Source organism: Marmota flaviventris, unplaced genomic scaffold (assembly GCF_047511675.1).
Source record: "Marmota flaviventris isolate mMarFla1 unplaced genomic scaffold, mMarFla1.hap1 Scaffold_45, whole genome shotgun sequence".
Classification (NCBI taxonomy): Eukaryota; Metazoa; Chordata; class Mammalia; order Rodentia; family Sciuridae; genus Marmota; species Marmota flaviventris.
The window spans coordinates 515,781-535,032 of NW_027288277.1; the positions used below are offsets into that span (position 1 = coordinate 515,781).

At 49.7% G+C, this 19,252-nt stretch overlaps 1 pseudogene; it reads left to right on the forward strand.

Moving 5' to 3' along the window:
• The first annotated feature begins 2,684 nt into the window (after positions 1-2,684).
• Positions 2,685-19,211, forward strand: LOC139704215 (ruvB-like 1; annotated as a pseudogene).
• The last annotated feature ends 41 nt before the right edge of the window (positions 19,212-19,252 follow it).

Sequence of the window (19,252 nt, forward strand, 5' to 3'; positions counted from 1 at the left end):
ATCAGAGGTGCAGGAAGTCTGATGCAGTGGCAGAATCTCATTCAAGCAGGGCACAGTGGTGATCATCTGTCATCCAGGTGGCTCAAGGGCTGAGGCAGGAGGATGGCAATCAAGTTGGAGGCCAGCCTCCACACCTTAGTAAGACAGTGACTCAAAATAAAAACACCAAAGAGAGCAAGGGATACAGCACAATGGTAGAGCATCCCTGGGTTCCCTCCCTAGGACCGCAATCAATGAGAAAAACTGCCACTGAATTTGGTTTACTAATACCAGATTTTTGTGAAAAATTTTGTGTCTATGTTCATGGGGATATTGACCTTGTTTTTTTTTTTTTTTTTTTTTTTTTCTGCTTGTAGAATCTTTACCAGATGCTGTTACCAGGATGATGCTGGCTTCATGGGAACATATTAGAAAACATTTCTTCCTCTTTATTTATTTATTTATTTGATAAGAGTTTGAGATGCATTTGGTTTCATTCTTTGTTTTGGCACCAGGATTTGAACCCAGGGGCACTTATCCACGAAGCCCCATCCCCAGCACTTTTTTATATTTTACTGAGAGACAGGGCCTCACTGAGTTGCTTAGGCCCTCGCTTTTGCTGAGGCTGGCCTCTAATTTGTAATCCTCTTGCCTCAGCCTCCCCAGCTGCTGGGATGACAGGAGTGCACCACCTTGCCTGGCTGGTGTTCATTCGTTAAATATATCATAGAATTCAAAATCGAGTCAAGCCATTGGGTCCCGGGCTTTGCTTTTCTTTCTTGGAAATCCCTTGCAGATAGCCATACTTTTTTTTTTTTTTGTACTGGAGCTTGAACCCAGGGGTGCTTAACTACTGACCTCCATCTCCAGCCCTTTTAATGTTTTATTTTGAGACTAGGTTTCACTATGTTACTGAGGCTGGCCTCCAACTGGACATTCTCCTGCCTCAGCCTCCTGAGCCCTGTGATTACAAGCATGCGGCAATATGCCCAACTGAGAAAAATAACTTCTATTTTGCTTTACCCACCATTGTTTTGAATCTCTCCATTAATGCAGTTATACTAACATTCTAACTAATACAATATTAGATCATCACTTGCACAGCTGTGAGTGTTCAGCTGAGGTCGGAGGCTATGATGACACAAGGGCTCCTGGGGAACCCTGGGTGACTTTCTCCTCCTGAGCAGCAGTACAGAAGGAAAGGCAGGCTTGATCCCAGGCTTGGGGGTTCAAAGATAAGATGGGACAGAGGTCAAGGCAGGCAGGGAGCAAAAGAGTTGGGAACCAAGTGACTGAGGGCCTCAGTCTTGGGCTGGAGAGAAGAGAGGTGGAAGGACTTAAGGTGAAACTTGATGGGAGTGAGAAGCTGAGAGACGGGATAGATGGTTTGTCCAGTGCACGGTTCTGGAAGGTAGTTCTCCATAGGATTATTGGTGTATGTTTCATTGCATTGATCTGGCATTTTAGTACCTATTAGTGGATACAAAATATAATTGAAGCCAGGCACAATGGCATATTCCTGTCATCCCGGTGACTTGGGAGGCTGAGGCAGGAGGATTGCAAGCTGGAGGCCAGCCTCAGCAACTTAGTGAGTCCCTAAGAAACTCAGTGAGACCTTGACTGTAAATAAAACATAAAAAAAGAGTGGGGATGGGGCTCAGTGGTGAAGTGCCTCTGGGTTCAATCCATAGTATAAAACTAAAGAGCATGGATTCAACCGTGTGTGTGCGTGTGCAGGGGGATATCTTCTAGAACTTTCTTTGAATTCATCAGAAGTCTTATCTAGAAGCTTGTTTGTAGACTGTGTACCACGTTCCAAAATTAAAATTAAAATGGTAAATATGTGTTCTCCACCTTCATAATGTAAAGCAGTATAGGGATAGAGGCAAACATTGACTCAATAATGATGTCAATAATTAGAATAAAATAATTAGATTTTAAAGTCAGACTAGAGAGGACAAAGAAATCACATGGGAGTCAGGAGCCCCCACAGCTGGGCTGGATCTCGGGCGTGTCTTCACCCTCCTGTGAACTCACTTATCCCTGGAAGTTCTGTATTTCTCTGGATGCATTTTATTCATCTGCAAAATGGTGCAATGCCATTTGCTTCTGATAAATTCTCACTCATTTATTAAGATTCTGAGTAGGTGCCAGGCATGGTGGCGCACACCTCTAATACCAGCGGCTTTGGAGGCTCAGGCAGGAGGATCGCTAGTTGGAGGCCAGCCTCAGCAACTTAGCAAGTCTCTAAGATTCTTAATGAGACCCTGTCTCTAAATAAAATACAAAATGGGCTGGAGCTGGGGCTCAGTGATTTAGAGCCCCTGGTTTTAATCCTTGGTACCAAATAAACACCCAGAATAACGCTCCTCGGGGCCACCCACCCCCTGGGCTCAGCTCTTCAGCCAGGCAGCAAAACTCTTGGCTCCCTCCTGCAATCACACCCTCAGAGCTAGCTGGAAGAACCTGTTGCCAGGGAAGTCAACCCAGAGACACAGCGGGAAGTGTGTGGGCGGAGCTCTACCGGCAGCTGCGATGAGCACATGCCTGAGCCAATGGAGAGTGGCGGTGTTCCAATATCCTCCAATGGGGCACCGACAGAGGCGGGCTCTTGCCAGCCGCCCTTGTAATGGCCCTTGGTAACCCCTGGGCGGGTGCAGGGTAGTGGCTCCTGCACTGGTTGGGCTCTGGCTGGCACTTTGAAGATCGAGGAGGTGGAGAGCACCACGAAGATGCCGCGCATCGCCTGGCACAGCCACGGGAAGGGGCTGGGCCTCAGCGAGAGTGCCCTGGTCAAGCAGGCGGCCTCGGGGCTCCTGGGCCAGGAGAATGCATGAGAGGGATGGCGGGCGGGGCTGGGGGGCGTGGGGACCTTCCCGGCATTCGCCCCGACTCAGTGTCACTTTGGTGCCCGGCGTTGACCCCGGGGGCGCTGCCCACAGAACCACACTGTGGCCCCTTTTGTGTTTATTCCGAGACAGGATCTGGCTGAGCTGCTGACGCTGGCCTCCACCTTACAGTCCTCCTGCCTCAGCCTCCAGGTGCCCTGGGATGACAGGCCTGCACCATCGTGCCCTAACCCTAACCATCCTTTTACCAGTAAGTTCTACTTTTGTTAAGTGGCAACTGTACCAAGTCCCTGCAGTTATGGTATTTTTTATTATTTATTATTATTATTATTATTATTATTATTATTATTATTATTATTATTAGCAGAAAAAAATGGCCTATCTATAGGCCACCGAGTTTAGTAATGACAGCTGGAGGTTTGCACTCCACCACCTCTAAGCTGCTGGACCCTAGAGTCATGGCCCATGGTCTCCCTGGAGGCTGAGCAGCTACAGAAACCTGCAATTTATATGAGCTTGTGACTGTGGCCTTGGAGCCTCCTAGTAACAGAAAGGGCCAAAGAAAAGCCTCGGGTTTCTTGTCTATGTCTTTTTTGGAGGGCGGGGGGAGCCCTAAACCCCTGAGCCCCTCCCCAGCCCTATTTTGCATTTTATTTAGAGACAGGGTCTCTCTGAGTTGCTCAGGGCCTCACTTTGTCTGAGGCTGGTTTTGAACTGAGATCCTCCTGCCTCAGCCTCCCAAGTCCCTGGGATCACAGGTGTGGGCCACTGTGCCCAGCAGACTTTTCTCTCTCACCTCCACTGTCTGGGCACCCAGAGCTGTGCCTGGAGGGTGCTGGCTCTCAGGGTTGGTTGGACGAGTCTGTGAATTGTTTGGACCAGGGACTGCATTTTTTCCCCACTGAAACACAGTAATAGTGACCATTTCTCCCCTCTGTGCTGCAGGCATGTGACATCATAGAAGAATTAATCGAAAGCAGGAAAATGGCAGGAAGAGCCTTGCTGTGACCCTAACCCCTGGGAACTGGAAAGGTGCTTGTGTTCTCATTGATTTCTGCTGCCCAAGAGGACGATTCTCACATTGAAGCCAGTTGGAATATGCATCTTAACTAGTCTTTGTTTAGCGACGTGGGTCACATGTGTGTTTAAGAAAGGAATCTGATCTCAACTCATACTTCTAGAATGAAAATCATCCTGGTCAGAGGGAGGGGAAAGTCCTGAGAGGGGTCTTGTCTCTGGGATGGTGCTTGAACTCTTTCAAGTCTCCTTTGCTTGAGAAATGCATCTCTTTTCCTTTTCTTTTCTCTTCTTCTTTTTTTTTTTTAACCAGTGATTGAACTTGGGGGCAATCAACACTGAATCACTTCCCATGTTTGTATTTTATTTAGAGCCAGGGTCTTGCTAAAGTTGCTGAGGGTATTGCTATGTTGCTGAGGCTGGCCTCCACCTCGTGATCCTCCTGCCTCAGCCTCCTGAGTGGTAGGATTATAGACATGCACCACCGCGCCCAGCTGAAAATCCATTTCTGTTGGTCCAGGGACTCGTAAAAATTTGTGACGGGCTGTGGCTGTGGCTCAGTGGTAGAGTGCTCGCCTCGCATGTGCAGGACCCTGGGTTCGATCCTCAGCACCACATAAAAATAAATAAGTGAAATAAAAGTATTGTGTCCAACTACAACTAAAAAATAAATATTAAAAAATTGAAGCAAAGATATTATGTCCATGCACAATTTAAAAAAATATTAAAAAATCTTCTGTGGCACATTTTTGGATGGGGAAAATGAGTCAGCCAGTATTTTTTTGAATGTGAAATTTGCCCACCACTATTTTGGCTACGTGCATGATTGACAAATAACAGAAACACAATTTTGATCTTCAAGGGGCTTCTAGTGTTTTCTGGGCAGAGAAACAGGAAGTCTCCTGATGGCACAAAATGGCTCAGTTGAGTCTGAGCTTCAAACTGCTGACTGATTATAAATGCTGGAATTGGGCAGAGGGTTTGATAATTCCCCCCAATTTGGGCTTTCCAGGGGACAAAAGAGGACACATGGTGGAGCTTTTTGCGATCTGCAAGGGGATTGGCCAGATCCTTAGGCTTCCCAGAGCTCCTGGTCTGGGCATGGCTTGTTCTCTGGAAGGGCCTCTTGGCACAGGAGAGTAGGAGCCTGCACTCTTGTATGTAAAGAAGTGGGCTCTTACAAGGGGTGGTGGCCCCTGCCTGTCATCTCAGTGACTCTGGAGGCTAAGAGAGGAGGATCACATGTTGGAGGCCAGCCTCAGCAGTTTCACTAGGCTCTAAGTGACTTAATGTGACCCTGTTCAAAAATAAACACCCTAAAGTTCTGGGCTGTGTCTTGGTGTGTATTGATTGTTCAGTTGGGAGACCTGGGGCAGGCTCCTGACCTTTCAGAAGCAGAAACACAATCAGCTGTGAAATAAAAGCTTGAATTCTAATTTTGAAGTTGTACATATGGAGTTGCCAGGGTGTGTTGTGTGGTGTCTGATGGTGGATGAAGAAGTCTTGAGTCTGGGGGAAGTTTTTTGAGGCTGGAATGCTATACAGTGTGCACTTACAGGAACATTAGCATGTCCAAGTCGTCTTCCATTTTTTTTTGGGGGGGAGGCTTACCAAGAATTGAACCCCAAGAATTGAACCCAGGAGCTCTCGACTCCTGAGCCCCATCCTCAGCCCTTTTTGCATTTTATTTAGAGACAATGTCTCACTTAGTTGCTTAGGGCTTCGCTTTTGCTGAGTCTGGCCTCCAACTCGTGATCCTCCTGCCTCAGCCTCCCAAGCCACCAGGATGACAGGCCTGCGCCACAGCACCAGCATGATAGCTGTTTCCTTCAGTGCTGTTTCTCTCAGTGTTATTTGGTACTTTTTATCTTCCAGTGTTGCTCTTAAGAAGTCTGATTTCCAGGGTTGAAACCTTTCTTTCTGGATGTTTTGGACGTACTTTTGGATAGGGCGCCCTCCCCTGATTTCCCTTTCTTGATGGCCACAGGGCTTTCTGAGTCTCAATGTTTGGTGTCGTTGGTGTGGACAGTTGCCAGCTCTGAACCCCTGAGCTGTGGGCTGTTCCTGTTCTCTGTGTGCTCTTTCTGGAAGTCCAGCTAGGTGAGATTAGCTCTGCAGTGATTTTCAACCTGGACCGGTTTTGCCCCCCAGGAGATATTTGCCAGTATCTGGAGAATCATCTCTTGTGGTTTTCAAAACGTGGTGGGGGGACTCGTGGCATCTAGTGTTAGAGGCCAATGATGCTGCTAAGCAAATTGCACTACAAGGCTGTCCCCCAAAAACAGAGGAAAGACTGAGAAATCCTTTTTTTTTTTTTTGGCTACCAGGGATCAAACCCAAGGGTGCTTAACCCCTGAGCCCCGTCCTCAGCCATTTTTGTATTTTATTTAGAGACAGTGTCTTGCTGAGTTGCTAAGGGCCTTGCTAAGTTGCTGAGGCTGGCCTCCAACTAGCCATCCTCCCAGCTCAGCATCCCAAGCTGCTGGGATGACAGACGTGTACCCCCACACCCAGCTCTCAGTTTCTTAATCCATAAAATACAAGTTAATGGGCTGGGATTGTGGCTCAGTGGTAGAGCACTCACCTAGCACGGGTGGTACCCGGTTCGATCCTCAGAACCATATAAAGATAAAGGCATTGTGTTGTGTCCATCTACACCTAAATCAGTTATATCAGTTCAGTCACCTATATCAGTTCAATATTTTTTGCTAAGGGGAGGGGTGCTTAACTTTATAATGGCCTGATTTTTGAGCATTTTTTTTAAGAAATAAGTTCTTCCCCTAATTTAGGGCTGGAACAAAATTAAACTTGTTTTGAAGAAAAAAAAATAAATATAAATAATGCAACCCTGTTCAAAAGTAAACACCATAAAGGTCTGGGTTGCATCTTGGTGGGTATTGATTGATTAGCTGGGAGGCCTGATAATATTAAAATATTAAAAAAAATACAAGTTAGACTTTCAAGATGACACCCTATGCAAAGACCAGTGAGATTTATAGAGCTCCATAGGAAAGGGTAGGTGTATGTGGCTTTTCTTCCATGAGTTTTTTTTTTAATAATATCATATTTTTTAGTTGTAGTTGGACACAATACCTTTGTTTTGTTTATTTACTATTATGTGGCACTGAGGATGAAACCCAGGGCTGTGCACATGCTAGGTGAGTGCTCCACCACTGAGCCCCAGCCCAGCCCCTTCCATGAGCTTTTAATTGGAGAAAGATGGACAGACATGGAACCATTATTAACCAAGTATTGATCCTATTTGAATGGAAGGGTAATGATCACCCCTTCAGTATTACGTGGAGGGAGGCAGGGACGCTGTTCAGTGGGACATGGTCACTATTTTGACACTGGAAACTGAGAATGGGGAGTTGGGGGCTGTGAAAGAACAGGGAAGAGACATTTTGGGTAGAAGGTGGACATGAAAACCAGGCACTATGGCTCACACCTGTAAACCCAGAAACTTGGGAGGCTGAAGCAGGAGGATCTCAAGGTGGAGTCCAGCCTCAGAGGCTCAGTGAGACCCTATCTTTAAATGAAAATGCTGGGCCTGGGGCTCAGTGGTGGAGCAGCTGCCTGGCACATACAAGGCTCTGGGTTCCATTCCCAGAACCAGCAAAATAAAACAGGTGGGCAGAGCAGCCTGTGGCCTCCCCTGGGCCTTGTGGTGTTGGAATCACATCCCTCTGTGTTCTATTCTAGACATTTTCCATTTGCTATTAGAACACATGCTTTGGGCTTGCCCACTCAGGTGCCTAAGCATTTGGGATGCAAGGCAAGCAAAGGGACTGGCTAAGCCCAAAAATGTGGTGCCCTGTCACTAAAAGAGGGCCACTGGGTCCAGACCTGGTTTCTCAAAAGAAGCCAAATAGCTGGATTTCTACATGAAAGTTCCTAAGGTTCAAAAAATGGCAAGAGCTGGGCACAGTGGCACATGCCTTCAATCCCAGTAGCTGGCTCGGGAGGCTGAGGCAGGAGGATAGCAAGTTTGAGGCCAGCCTCAGCAAAAGCGAGGCCCCCAGTAACTCAGGGAGATCATGTCTCTAAATAAAATACCCAATAGGGCTGAGGATGGGGCTCATAGGCTGAAGGCCCCTGGGTTCAATCCCCCCACAAAAAATGCAAGTTTAAAGGCACTTTTAAGACTACATGGTCCCAACCAAACCATCCTGTGGGCAGCTCATTGGCTCCTTGTAATCTAAACTGTATTTTAGTTCATCAGATGAGGCCATCCAGCATTAGCACTATTGTGTGCTCAAGACCACATTGGAAAACAGGGGGGATATCAGAACTAGAACCAGCCTCTGCCCCATGGGCTAATGGATTTTGCCCCACAGTGATCGGTGATCATCCCCCAGGTTGGCATTGAAAAGAAAATCTAAGAGGAGCCTTCCCTGGGCCATCTTTGAAGCAGCAGCTCAAGTTGGCCTTGTCCCAGCATGTTCGGAGTCTGAGGCAGGAGGATCAAATGTTGGAGGCCAGCCTCAGAAACTTAGTGACGCCCTCAGCAACTCAGGAGGCTCTGCGTGGCCTGCACACCTGGGGTCTGACCTCATTCTTGTTTCAGAAATGAGGGAGGATGAAGTGGCACTCAGAGGCCATGGCATTTCCCAGTCCTGGGCCCACTTGAGAGCATTTGCTTTCCATAACTTGGTATTTGACAAGATGTCTGTTCCACCTGGTTCTCTTTAGCATCTGCCAACCTAAGTTAGGTTACTGAGTGTCAATTTATAGTTGACCACAGGGCACGGTCCAGGGGAGCTTGCAGACCAACACACTGCTTCCAGATTTGGCCTCACATATTATCCACTATTTCCTGGCCTTTTAACATAGAATGAAGGTCATGTGATAAATCCTTCCTGATTTGTTTGTGTTGTTGTTTTTTTCTTTTTTTTGAACCCAGGGATTGAACCCAGGGGTGCTTAACCACTGAGCCCCATCCCCAACCCTTTTATATTTTATTTAGAGACACATCTCACTGAGTAGCTCAGGGCCTTGCTAAGTGGCTGAGAATGGCCTCCATCTTCCCATCCTCCTGCCTCAGCCTCCTGAGTCTTAGGGATAAAAAGTACGTGACACCATGTTCAGCCTCTTGAATAAATTTTTTATAGATGGCTTTGAATTATGTTTTCAAGACTATAAAATAAAAATCTTTCCTTTCTTGCCTCTGTAGACAGCCCTGGCCCTGGCGATTGCTCAGGAGCTTGGGAGAAAGGTGCCTTTCTGCACCATGGTGGGGAGCAAAGTTTACTCTATGGAGATCAAGAAGACAGAGGTACTGATGGAGAACTTTTGCAGGGCTCTCGGTGAGTGTCACGTTGGAGTGACAGATGGCTGTTGGTTTTCCAGTGCTTTGAAATGTTTCATCTTAAAAATTCTTCTGTGATGTGTTGATTGGAATGCTTGTGTTCTTTTGGTGCTGCTGACAAGACAGGCAAGAGCAGCCAGCCATCCCAGAAGCTTGGGAGGCTGAGGTAGGAGGATCACAAGTTGGAGGCCAGCCTCAGCAACTTAGTGATGCCCTGAGCAACTCAGTGAGACTCTGTCTCTAACTAAAATATAAAAAGGGCTGGGGACAGGGCTCAGTGGTTGAGGGCCCCTGGGTTCCATCCCTGGTACCAAAATAAATAATAAATAAATAAATAGACTAAGAAGTCTACTTGGGGAGCTTTTGATTTAATGCTGAAGGAAAGAAAATGCAGTGGGAGGGTGCAGCATTTGGAAGTGGGGAGATATCATGGGACCCTGTTTCACCCCCCACAGCCATCTGATTTTCTGGTGGCTGGCAATGTGTCTTCCTGCGGTGCCTCTCTGAGGGACTGGCTCTGCCTCTTGATCTTCCCAAGCAGGTCAATGTAAGCACTAAACTATGGGTCTCTCTCTCTCTCTCGGGACCATGGCCACTGAGCCACCCCCAGCCCCTCTGTGACACTAATGCTGAACTGAAGAGTTCTAATTCTGAACTGTGTTCAGAAGCTAAGCTTTGTGTCACATTGAACTTAGGCTTTTTATTTTTATTTTTTGCTACCATGGATTGAACCCAGGGTCACTTCAACCCTGAGTTTCGTCCCCAGCCCTTTTTATATTTTATGTAGAGACAAGGTCTTTCTGAGTTGCCAAGGCTGGCCTCCAAATCTCGATCCTCCTTCCTCAGCATCCTGAGGTGCTGGGATTATGCATGTGCACAAACACACCTGGGTTTTACATTTAAAATTTTTCTCTCTATTGTTTTTTCCTCATTTCTCCTTCTCTTTTCCCTTTTCATTTCCTATTTTTCAGGGTCTCACTATGTTTCCCAGGCAGTCCTGAAACTCCTAGGTTCAAACCATCCTCTTGCCTCAGTATGCTGAGTAACTATGGCTACAGATGTGTGCTGCGGTGCCAGGCTTACTTTTCCTTAATTAAACATGTGCCAGTGATTTTATTTAACTCATTAATTAAACATGTGAACCATATTGCAACAGCTCAGGAGGCTGAGGCAGGAGGATAGTAAGTTGGAGGCTAGCCTCAGCAACTTAGCCAGACCCTGAGCAACTCAGTGAGACCTTGACTTTAAATAAAATATAAAAGGGGCTGGGGCTGGGGGTCAGGGGTTGAGGGCCCCTTAATTCCATTCCTGGTACCAAAAAGAACCCCCCAAAAATGTGACCAGTAAGATATCACAACCTTTCAAATACCTGAATATTAATATTTTTAAGAACTTAAATTTTAAAAACACCATTTTTCTGGGCTGGGGCAGGGGCTCAGCGGTAGAGACCCACTTAGCATGTGTGGGGCCCTGGATTCCATCCTCAGCACCACATAAAAATAAAAAATAAAAAAAAATAAAGGAATTGTGTCCATCTACAACTTAAAATTTTTGTTAAAAAACCCATTTTTGTGAGACAAAAACCTGATAAAACTGGTCTTCACACAGTTGCTTGTGTTTCAATGGCTCAGCAGGAACTGAAATGCTTTAAAATTTGAACAAGTAGAGGTCACCAGGCACATTTGATGGGAGTCACTCCTGGGGTGGGGGGTGGGAGACACAGCAGGGGCTTTTGATGGCAGGAGGTGAGGAGAAACTTCTAGATTTTGCCACACAATGAAAGGGCAAGCTGTGGCCTCCCCTAAGACAGGAGCCTTCTGTCCCTGCACCTTTGACTTCCTGTGAAGCTGCAGAGGGAGGGAGAGAGGGTCATCTGTCCCCTCTGTGCCACTCCCTTGACATGATAAAGGTCCCTGTCAGGGACTTAGAAACCGGAGCCAGCAGATGAAACCCGTGTCCTTTGTGCTGTCATGGCCAGAGACAGTGCCTTCAGCCCCTCTCCTGGCCACCAACTGGGCCCATGGTCCATTGGGCCTTCCTCTGTCTACTTGTCACCACCGAGAAACTTCTGGACAAATATGAATGGCTGAGAGACGGGGATGCCTTTCTTCCCCTCCTGGAAAAATTTCATATCACTGTCCCATGACAGTGAGTATGGGCAGGCATTCCATTTGGAGGAATTTCCTCTTTGCTGAATAGAAAAGGTTCTATAAAAAATATCAAAGTAGGCTTAAAAGCCCAGAATTTTCCAAGCTTGACAGAGACTTCTGATACCTTCATGTTGTCTGGGAATTTTTTTTTTTTTTGTACCAGGGATTGAACCTAGGGGCCCTCAACCCCTGAGCCCCATCCACAGCCCTATTTTGCATTTTATTTAGAGACAGAGTCTCTCTGAGTTGCTCAGGGCCTCAGTGTTGTGGAGGCTGGCCTCTAACCCATGATCCTCCAGCCTCAGCCTTCAGAGCTGCGGGGACTCGAGGTGTGTGTAGCTGCTCTGGGCTTTGTTTGGGAAGTTTGTCTTGGGGTTCAGGAGCTGGGAATTTGGTTCATCAAACACAGAATGTGGCTTCTCTTTTGGGTGTTTTCCAAAAGGCCCATTTAGAGGCTCTCAGGTGGATCACAGGCAGAGGATAGCTGGCCTTTAGCTTCCTGTCTTGAGTGTCCTTGTCCTGGTTAAGTTTCTGGAGAAGAGAAGGCAAGGGATGGTGTGATAAGATAATGCCCCCCCCCCCTTGAACAGTGGGAAGTGGCCTGAATATCGGATCCTGTGGCCATGTGTCTCTGCCTTTGGGACACTTCTATATCAGCTCACAGAGAGCCCGATGGCCACCTGCCAGAAGAAGTCCTCTGTGGCCTTCCCATTTGTGAGGAGAGCAGCGAGCCTCATCTCTTCTTCTTCTTTTTTTTTTTTTGAGGAGGGGAACCAGGGATTGAACCCGGGGCACCTAACCACAGAGCCACCTCCCAGCCCTGTTTTGAATTTATTTGGAGACAGGGTTTCACTGAGTTGATCAGGGACTCACTGGGTTGCTGAAGCTGGCCTCCAGCTCACCATCCTCCTGCCTCAGCCTCCCGAGCTGGGATGACAGGTGTGGGCCACCGCTCCCTGTAGTGTTGCTCTCCACCCATGATGGTGGCTCCGTGTTGTACTGTAAGGTGACTTGTCAGTTCTTGTGCTGTGGCAGGTTGAGGTAAGAAGGTTGTTGGTGGGGAGGGGATGGATGTGAAGAGAAGGATGGTCCTGCTTCTCACTGTGTCCCCATCGGCCATCCGTCCCAGGGCTGTGGATAAAAGAGGCCAAGGAGGTCCATGGGGGGGGTGACCGAGCTCATGCCATGTGAGACCGAGAACCCCATGGGTGGCTACAGCAAGACCATCAGCCATGTGATCATAGGGCTCAAGACAGCCAAGGGCACCAAAAAGCTCAAGGGGAGTTCATCCTGAGCCCTGCCCTCGGCACTGCGGCACCAGGCAGGTGGTGTGACCTCTGTGTCCCTCTTTCCTTGGTCTCTGCACTGTTGATGCCATATGGGACACTCAGGATAACACCGTGTAGTATAAAGGGACACATTGTAGAGGGCTTGGACATAGGTCCAAGTAGTTCTTTCTTTTCTCATTGCTCCTGGGAGTTGTGTGGTTAAGTCAACAAATTGCTTCTGCCATCTCATCCCCCGCATGATGACCATTGGCCAGCCAGGCACAGTGGAGCACTCCTGTCATCCCAGCCGCTCAGGATGCTGAGGCAGTAGGATCACAAGGTTGAGGCCAGCCTCATCAACTTAGTCAGGGTCCTGAGCAGCTCAGGAAGAGCCTGTGTCTAAATAAAAAATGGGGATGGGGATGGGGCTCAGGTGTAAGTCACCCCTGGTTTCAATTCCTAATACTGCCCCCTCACCTCCCCATAAAGTCAAAGTGGACATAATTTTGTTTTCTTTTTTCTTTCTTTTTCATAATGTTTTTACTCATCCACTGTTGTTATGATTGACCCACACTAGCTCTGTACCTGTCCCCTGCTGCATAACCAGGTCCCCTGCTGCGGGCTTCAGGAGGTATTTTACCTGTGGTTCCTCACAGCTGTGTGTCCATGTGCGCAGGTGCCATAAATCTCATTTCCCCTGTTTTCCAGATCAAGGCCTCAGGCTCAGAAAGGGGCTCTGCAGTCATCCTGCATCCAGTGCTGGCTGAGGGGCAGGGTGACTGTGAGTCCTCTGGTGCTGGGTGACCCCTGAGAGTCCTCTGAGCTCTCTGAGACTCAGATTCTCTTCTCTAGACCACTCTCCATCCACCATAGAATCTTTCCATCTTTCCCCCTTTTATAATTTGATGGTTCTTTGATTCTCTGAGGTGGTTTCTCGGTCACTGCTTTATGGAGATCATGAAAATATCACTTCTTCCAAGGGCTATTTTTCTGTTTCCTAATGGGGCCTTCATCTCAGGAGCTTGGCTCTGCAAACCTCTCTCTCTCTCTCTCTCTCTCTCTCTTAATCCCTCCCCACATCCTGTCCACCCTGGATTAATGAGGTTCTGAGAAGGTGGCCTCTTCTCAGGAATGACACCTTGAGCCAGTTCATCTGGAAAATCAACCATATAAAAGTGCCTGAGAGGAAAAGAGAAAAATTGTCCTCTTCCCTGTAGGAGAGAGGACACAGGAACACAGTGAAAATTTGAGCCATCCATTGGTCTGCTTTGTCCAGCTTCTTGAAGAAAAGAGCCTAATGGAAGAAGAGGAAAATTGTCTCTGATCCCAGCAGCTTGGGAGGCTGAGGCAGGAGGATCGCGAGTTCATAGCCAGCCTCAGCCAAAGTGAAGCCCTAAGCAACTCAGTGAGACCCTGACTCTAAAATGCCAAACAGGGCTGGGGATGGGGCTTGGTGGTGGAGGGCCCCTGAGTCCAATCCCTGGTACCCCCAGCCTCCCCCAAACCCAAGTTCTTCTGGGCAGTTTTCCCACATGGATGAGATATTGGGACAGAACGACCTCAGGTGCGTTGTGTGGAGTTGTGAAGTGTCTGAGTTTGAAGGAGGCTTATGAATCTTGGACTGGGTACTCCCCACCCCTGGTCCTGTTTGCAAAATGCCCAAAGGAGGCCAGAGAGGCTGGTCTCTGCTAAGCTCCTGGCAGCTCTGTTGGGGTGCAGTTGTGAACATGATCCACCCATTTTAAGTGTGTGTTGCCCACAGGATTTTGAGGCATGACGTAGTTTACTCTCCCCATCTTAATTCTAGAACATTGTCATGACCTTCCAAGGGACCTAATTCCCATGAATGGCCACCTGCTGTCCTTCCCCCTTGGCCTTTGGCCACCACATACTGACTTTGTTTCTGGATTGGCCTTTTGGGGGCCCCCTCCTGCCGAGGGAGCCCTACACTGGGTGTTAGTCCGTGTTGTGTCCCCTGCTGCCCCCCTTTGACTATAGACTCTGTCTGGGACAGAGTTCAGGTGTGTTTCCACAGGGTGGCCATCTGTAGCAGCTGCTCTGGAAGCTCAGCCTCAGGACCTGTCTGCCATCTGGGTCCTGTAGAGGCTGCTGTCCTTGCCCAGTGCACACCCCTAGGGAAGAGCAAGGCCCCGTTTAGCACCATCACCCCAAGATGTGTGTGTACAGCCCAAGTATGGAAGACGCTAGAATTTGCTTTCTTCTGGTCCTGGGATTCAAACCGAGAGTTGTGGCCATAGTGAACCAGTGCTCTGCCACTGAGCTGTGCCCCAGCCCCAGGGACTAGCTATGTGGTCTACACTGGCCTCCACCTTGGTGATCCTCCTTCCTCAGCCTCCTGACCCAGACAGTTTGGGGGGATTCCAACTTATATTTCTCTTCTGAGCTGGACTCCTCTGCGGGTGCTTCTGGGTGCTGTCACATAGAGGAGGAGACCAAGGCCCAGAGAGCTGGAATCACGGGCCACATCAAATGCAGCCTCAGGTGGCTAAGCAGGAAGCTCTGGTGTCCCTAACCCAAGGACTGGAGCTGCAGTGGTGATCCTGGGGGATGCTGTTGGGCGTGGCCATCGACACATGTACCCTCTAAGAGCAGCCGGGTCCCTGTGAGAATGCTCCTACCACTTTGCAACCCCTGAAGGCAAGGCAAGGAAGAGTAATGGTGATGTTCTCTTGTCTCCTACAGGCAGACATGGTCACCCTCAGGTTCACCTCCTGGTGTGCTAAGCCCCCAGTCTAGGCTCTTGTGCCCTGCCACAAACCTTCATACCCATCCACTCCTGGGGTGGCTGGCAACTCAGGTGTCTGTCTGTCTGTCTGTCTCTCTCTTATGTTTAGTCCTGTGAACTGAATCAGTAGTGCTTAAGCAGGGAGCCAGAAGCCTGCCCTTTTTATTTTGCTTTGTATTGTCTTCAGAGAGAGTCTCCCCTTGCTAAGTTGCTGAGGCGGGCCTCCAACTTGGCGATCCTCCTGCCTCAGCCTCCCGAGTCCCTGGGATGACAGGTGTGCACCCCTGTGCCTGGCCCCTCAGGTCTCTTACAGAAAAGTTTCTTCCCTCGGGGTCAGAAGGAACTGGAATTTGCATCATGGTTGTCTGAGTCCCCTTATGTCTGGTTTGGTTTGGTATTAGCTGAACCCCAGCATTTTTGAAAGTCTGCAGAAGAAGCGAGTTGAGGCCAGGGACGTCATCTACATGGAGGCCAACAGCAGGGCTGTGAAGATATGCTCCCGGGGGACCGCGCCATGCCTGATGGTCTGCAGAGGGAGACCTGGGTGACCAGGGAGTCACATTGCTCAGCGGAGGTGGGTGGGGGAAGTTCAGCAGCTGTCCCTTTACCTAAGTCACCTTGGCTTTTCTCTGTCTTCCTCTCCTGGTGACTTCAGCAGGCAGAGTGCTCAAGACCCAAACCCTGTGGGGGGCAGGGACCAGACAGCCTTCATCCCTTCCCGCTGCACCAGGCATTGTCTTCCATTTTCCTTTATCTCCCTGGTGTCCCTCCCTGAGTCCTGAGCCAGGGGACTGCACCAGGTGGCTCCTCCTCTATCTGCTGCTGCGTCCCATGGTGGCTGCACCTCCCTGGTTCATGGATGAGCCTAAGGCCTCGTGTCACCCATAAATCACCACCTAGAATAGCCCGGGCTCTAGGCTCCAGTGAGTCCCCTGAATGCTCTTTTATCAGGAGTGAAAAGAAAGGGGAGAAAATCTTCCAGAAAGTTTCAGGTGTTGCCCGGGCGGGTCTGGGAGCCCAGTGTTGCACCAGGCCATGGGGCACAGGTGGAGGGTGACATTGGGGGCCCTCAGTGGGCAGCGGAGACCTTTCTGTCACTGAGCTCTCTGTGGTCCCGGTGCCCCATGGTCTGCTGGCAGAGGCAGGCAGGTGCGACTCCTTGGCTACGGAGTTCACCCTGGAGGCCTAGGAGGACATGCCCTGCCCAAGGGCGACGTGGACAAGAAGAAGGAGGTCATCTAGAATGGGACTTTGCATGACCTGGACGTGGCCATCACCAGGCACCAGGGACAGGCCTTGTGGTCCAGCACATTCCCAAGGCCCTGGGAACCAGTGTTCAGGGCCATGCTGTCCTCCTGGAGGCCTTCTGGGATGCTCAGCAATGAGCACGACATGAGCTTCGTCCCCTGTCCCAATGTCCAGATGCTGTCACAGCTGATCTCTGGGCATGGTCTGCCCCTGGCCGCCTGCCAGCCTGCTGGGAGCTGCTCTCCACCTTGGGCTGGGGGTTCCTGGCGGGAGCCTTCACAGGGCTTCAGACAGCCTCACAGAGGCCCCAGCCTCTGCAGAGCTCAAGCCCCGAGTCCTCCAGCTCCCAGCTGGCGCTACTCTGGGCCCCGCTGGACAGAGAGTCAGGTTTGCTCTTCATCCTAAAGGGGGTCTCCTCCTCCCCACCAGGAATGGGCTTTCTGCCGGGAATCTGGTTTTTCTTTTTGTCCCACAGAACTTTGCCCAGGAGAGGCCAGAGACTCTTGGGATTGGAGTTTCTTCCTACCTGGCCGGAGGGTTTTTTTTTTTTTTTTTTTGTACTGAAGCTTAAACCTCAGGGTGCTTACACATGGAGCCCCATCTACAGCCCTTTTTATATTTTATTTAGAGACAGGGTCTTCCTGAGTTGCTCAGGACCTCACTAAGTTTCTGAGGCTGGCCTCCAACTTGTGGTCCTTCTGTCTCAGCCTCCCAAATCGCCAGGATTTTTAAAGACACATGCCACCACACATGACTCAGCTTGATTCTTGCAGGTCAGGGGAAACCTCGAGGGGATCCCTCTGAGTTCAGGAGCCCCTCATCGTTCCCAGGGGAGCTGTGCTGGGCCTGTCCACCTCAGGCTTCCAAGTTGAGTGACATCAGGGACCCTCAGGAGGCAGGAGGATGGGCTTTGGTAGCTGCCTTAGAAAGTCCTCTCTCCTACAGGGGAGACTAGACATCCTGTCCATGATGGGCCAGTTGATGAAGCCAAAGAAGACAGAGATCACAGGGAAGATGCATGGTGAAGCTTGAGCCCAGAGCCGAGTTGAGGCCCTGCCTCTGACGTGCTCCCGGCTCTGAGAGCCCCCCCCCCCCCCCCCACTGCACGGCTCTGAGTCTTCACTCCCGTAGGAAGCTGTGGCCAAACTGTGTGCTCTGGACCCGCTGAGGTCAGCATCTGCTTCCTTTGAGGCCCCAGAAAGGTGCCGACTTTGACACCAGGCAGTGGGTCTCCCTTGCTCCTTTGTGGACTTATTTTTTTTTTTTATTTTTTATTTTTTGATGCCAGTGATTGAACTCAGGGTTCTCGACCACTGAGTCCCGTCCCAGCATTTTTATTTTTTATTTGGAGACAGGGCCTGGCTGAGTTTCTTAGGCCCTTGCTAGGTTGCTGAGGCTCGCCTCCAACTTATGATCCTCCTGCCTCAGCCTCCCCGGCTCCTGGGATGACAGGTGTGTACCACTGCGCCCGGCTCTTCCCCAATTTTATGTCCGTCTTGGGCCCATTACCACTTTACTCCCTGAAAACGTAAGTTCAACATGAATCCACTGTTGCCTTGAGGCCTCGCAGCAGCCTAAGCTTCCTCCATGAGTGGCCAAGAGCAGATCTGTCACTGAACTCGGTTTTGACAGCCCCACATCATGGCTCTGGGAGAGGACAGGCCTCAGATCCCGGTTCTTTGGGAACAGCTCCATCCTGATGACAGGGGACGCTGGTTTGGAAGGTGAGGGCTGAGACCTGAGGTGGGTCTGCTGTTCTGTAAGGGCTGATGCTTCTGGGGCCGAGGCTGGGCCTGCTCTCACCCTCCTTGCTCAGGTTTCCTGGGGAGAGGATTCTAACTGCACTTGATGGAAAGCTCATTAACCTAAGCATTGTCATGCACGGCCCCCAAAAGAGCTCCTTGACTGAGTGCAGCAGAGGGGAATTCACATTTGAAAACACATCTCCCTGGAGCTCCCAAATGAGGTGTCTTGGCATCAGGGTCAGGGCTTGATGGGGCAGCTCCTGGTCATTATGCCCCACACAGCTCCACAAAAGGCGTTTTGTGGCATTTGGGGGCGATCATGCCTGTTTTATTTTTTTTAGATGAGGGTACAGGGATTCAACTCACAGGCTCTTGACCCTGAGCCCTGTCCCCAGCCCTATTCTGTATTTTATTCAGAGACAGGGTCTCAACTGAGTTGCTCAGGGCCTTACTAAGTTGCTGAGGCTGGTCTCCAATTTGTGATCCTCCTGCCTCAAACTCCCAGGCTGCTGGGGTTATAGGTGTGTGCCACCACAGCTGGCACGATTCTTGTTTTCAAATGATGACACCAAACCTGGAATGGGTCCAGTACCCAGCCTGGGGTCAGAGAGCCAGTAGGAGAACCAGGCTGCAGGGTTGGGTCTTGATTGAATTTAGGTGTGGAGAAGAGAGCAGGTGACATTTCCCCACTGGCTGGGACCCTGTCCAAGGCGAGGTCAACAAGGTGGTGAACAAGTACATTGACCAGGGCGTGGCTCAGAGGGTCCCCAGCGTGCTGTTTGTGGACGAGGTGCACATGCTGGACATCAAGGACTTCACCTCCCTGCACCGAGCTCTGGAATCTTCCATCGCCCCCATCGTGATTTTTGCCTCCAATCGAGGCCACTGTGTTATCAGGTAGGTGCTGCCAGCTGTCCCTGCTGCCCGGGTCTGTCCCCTCCC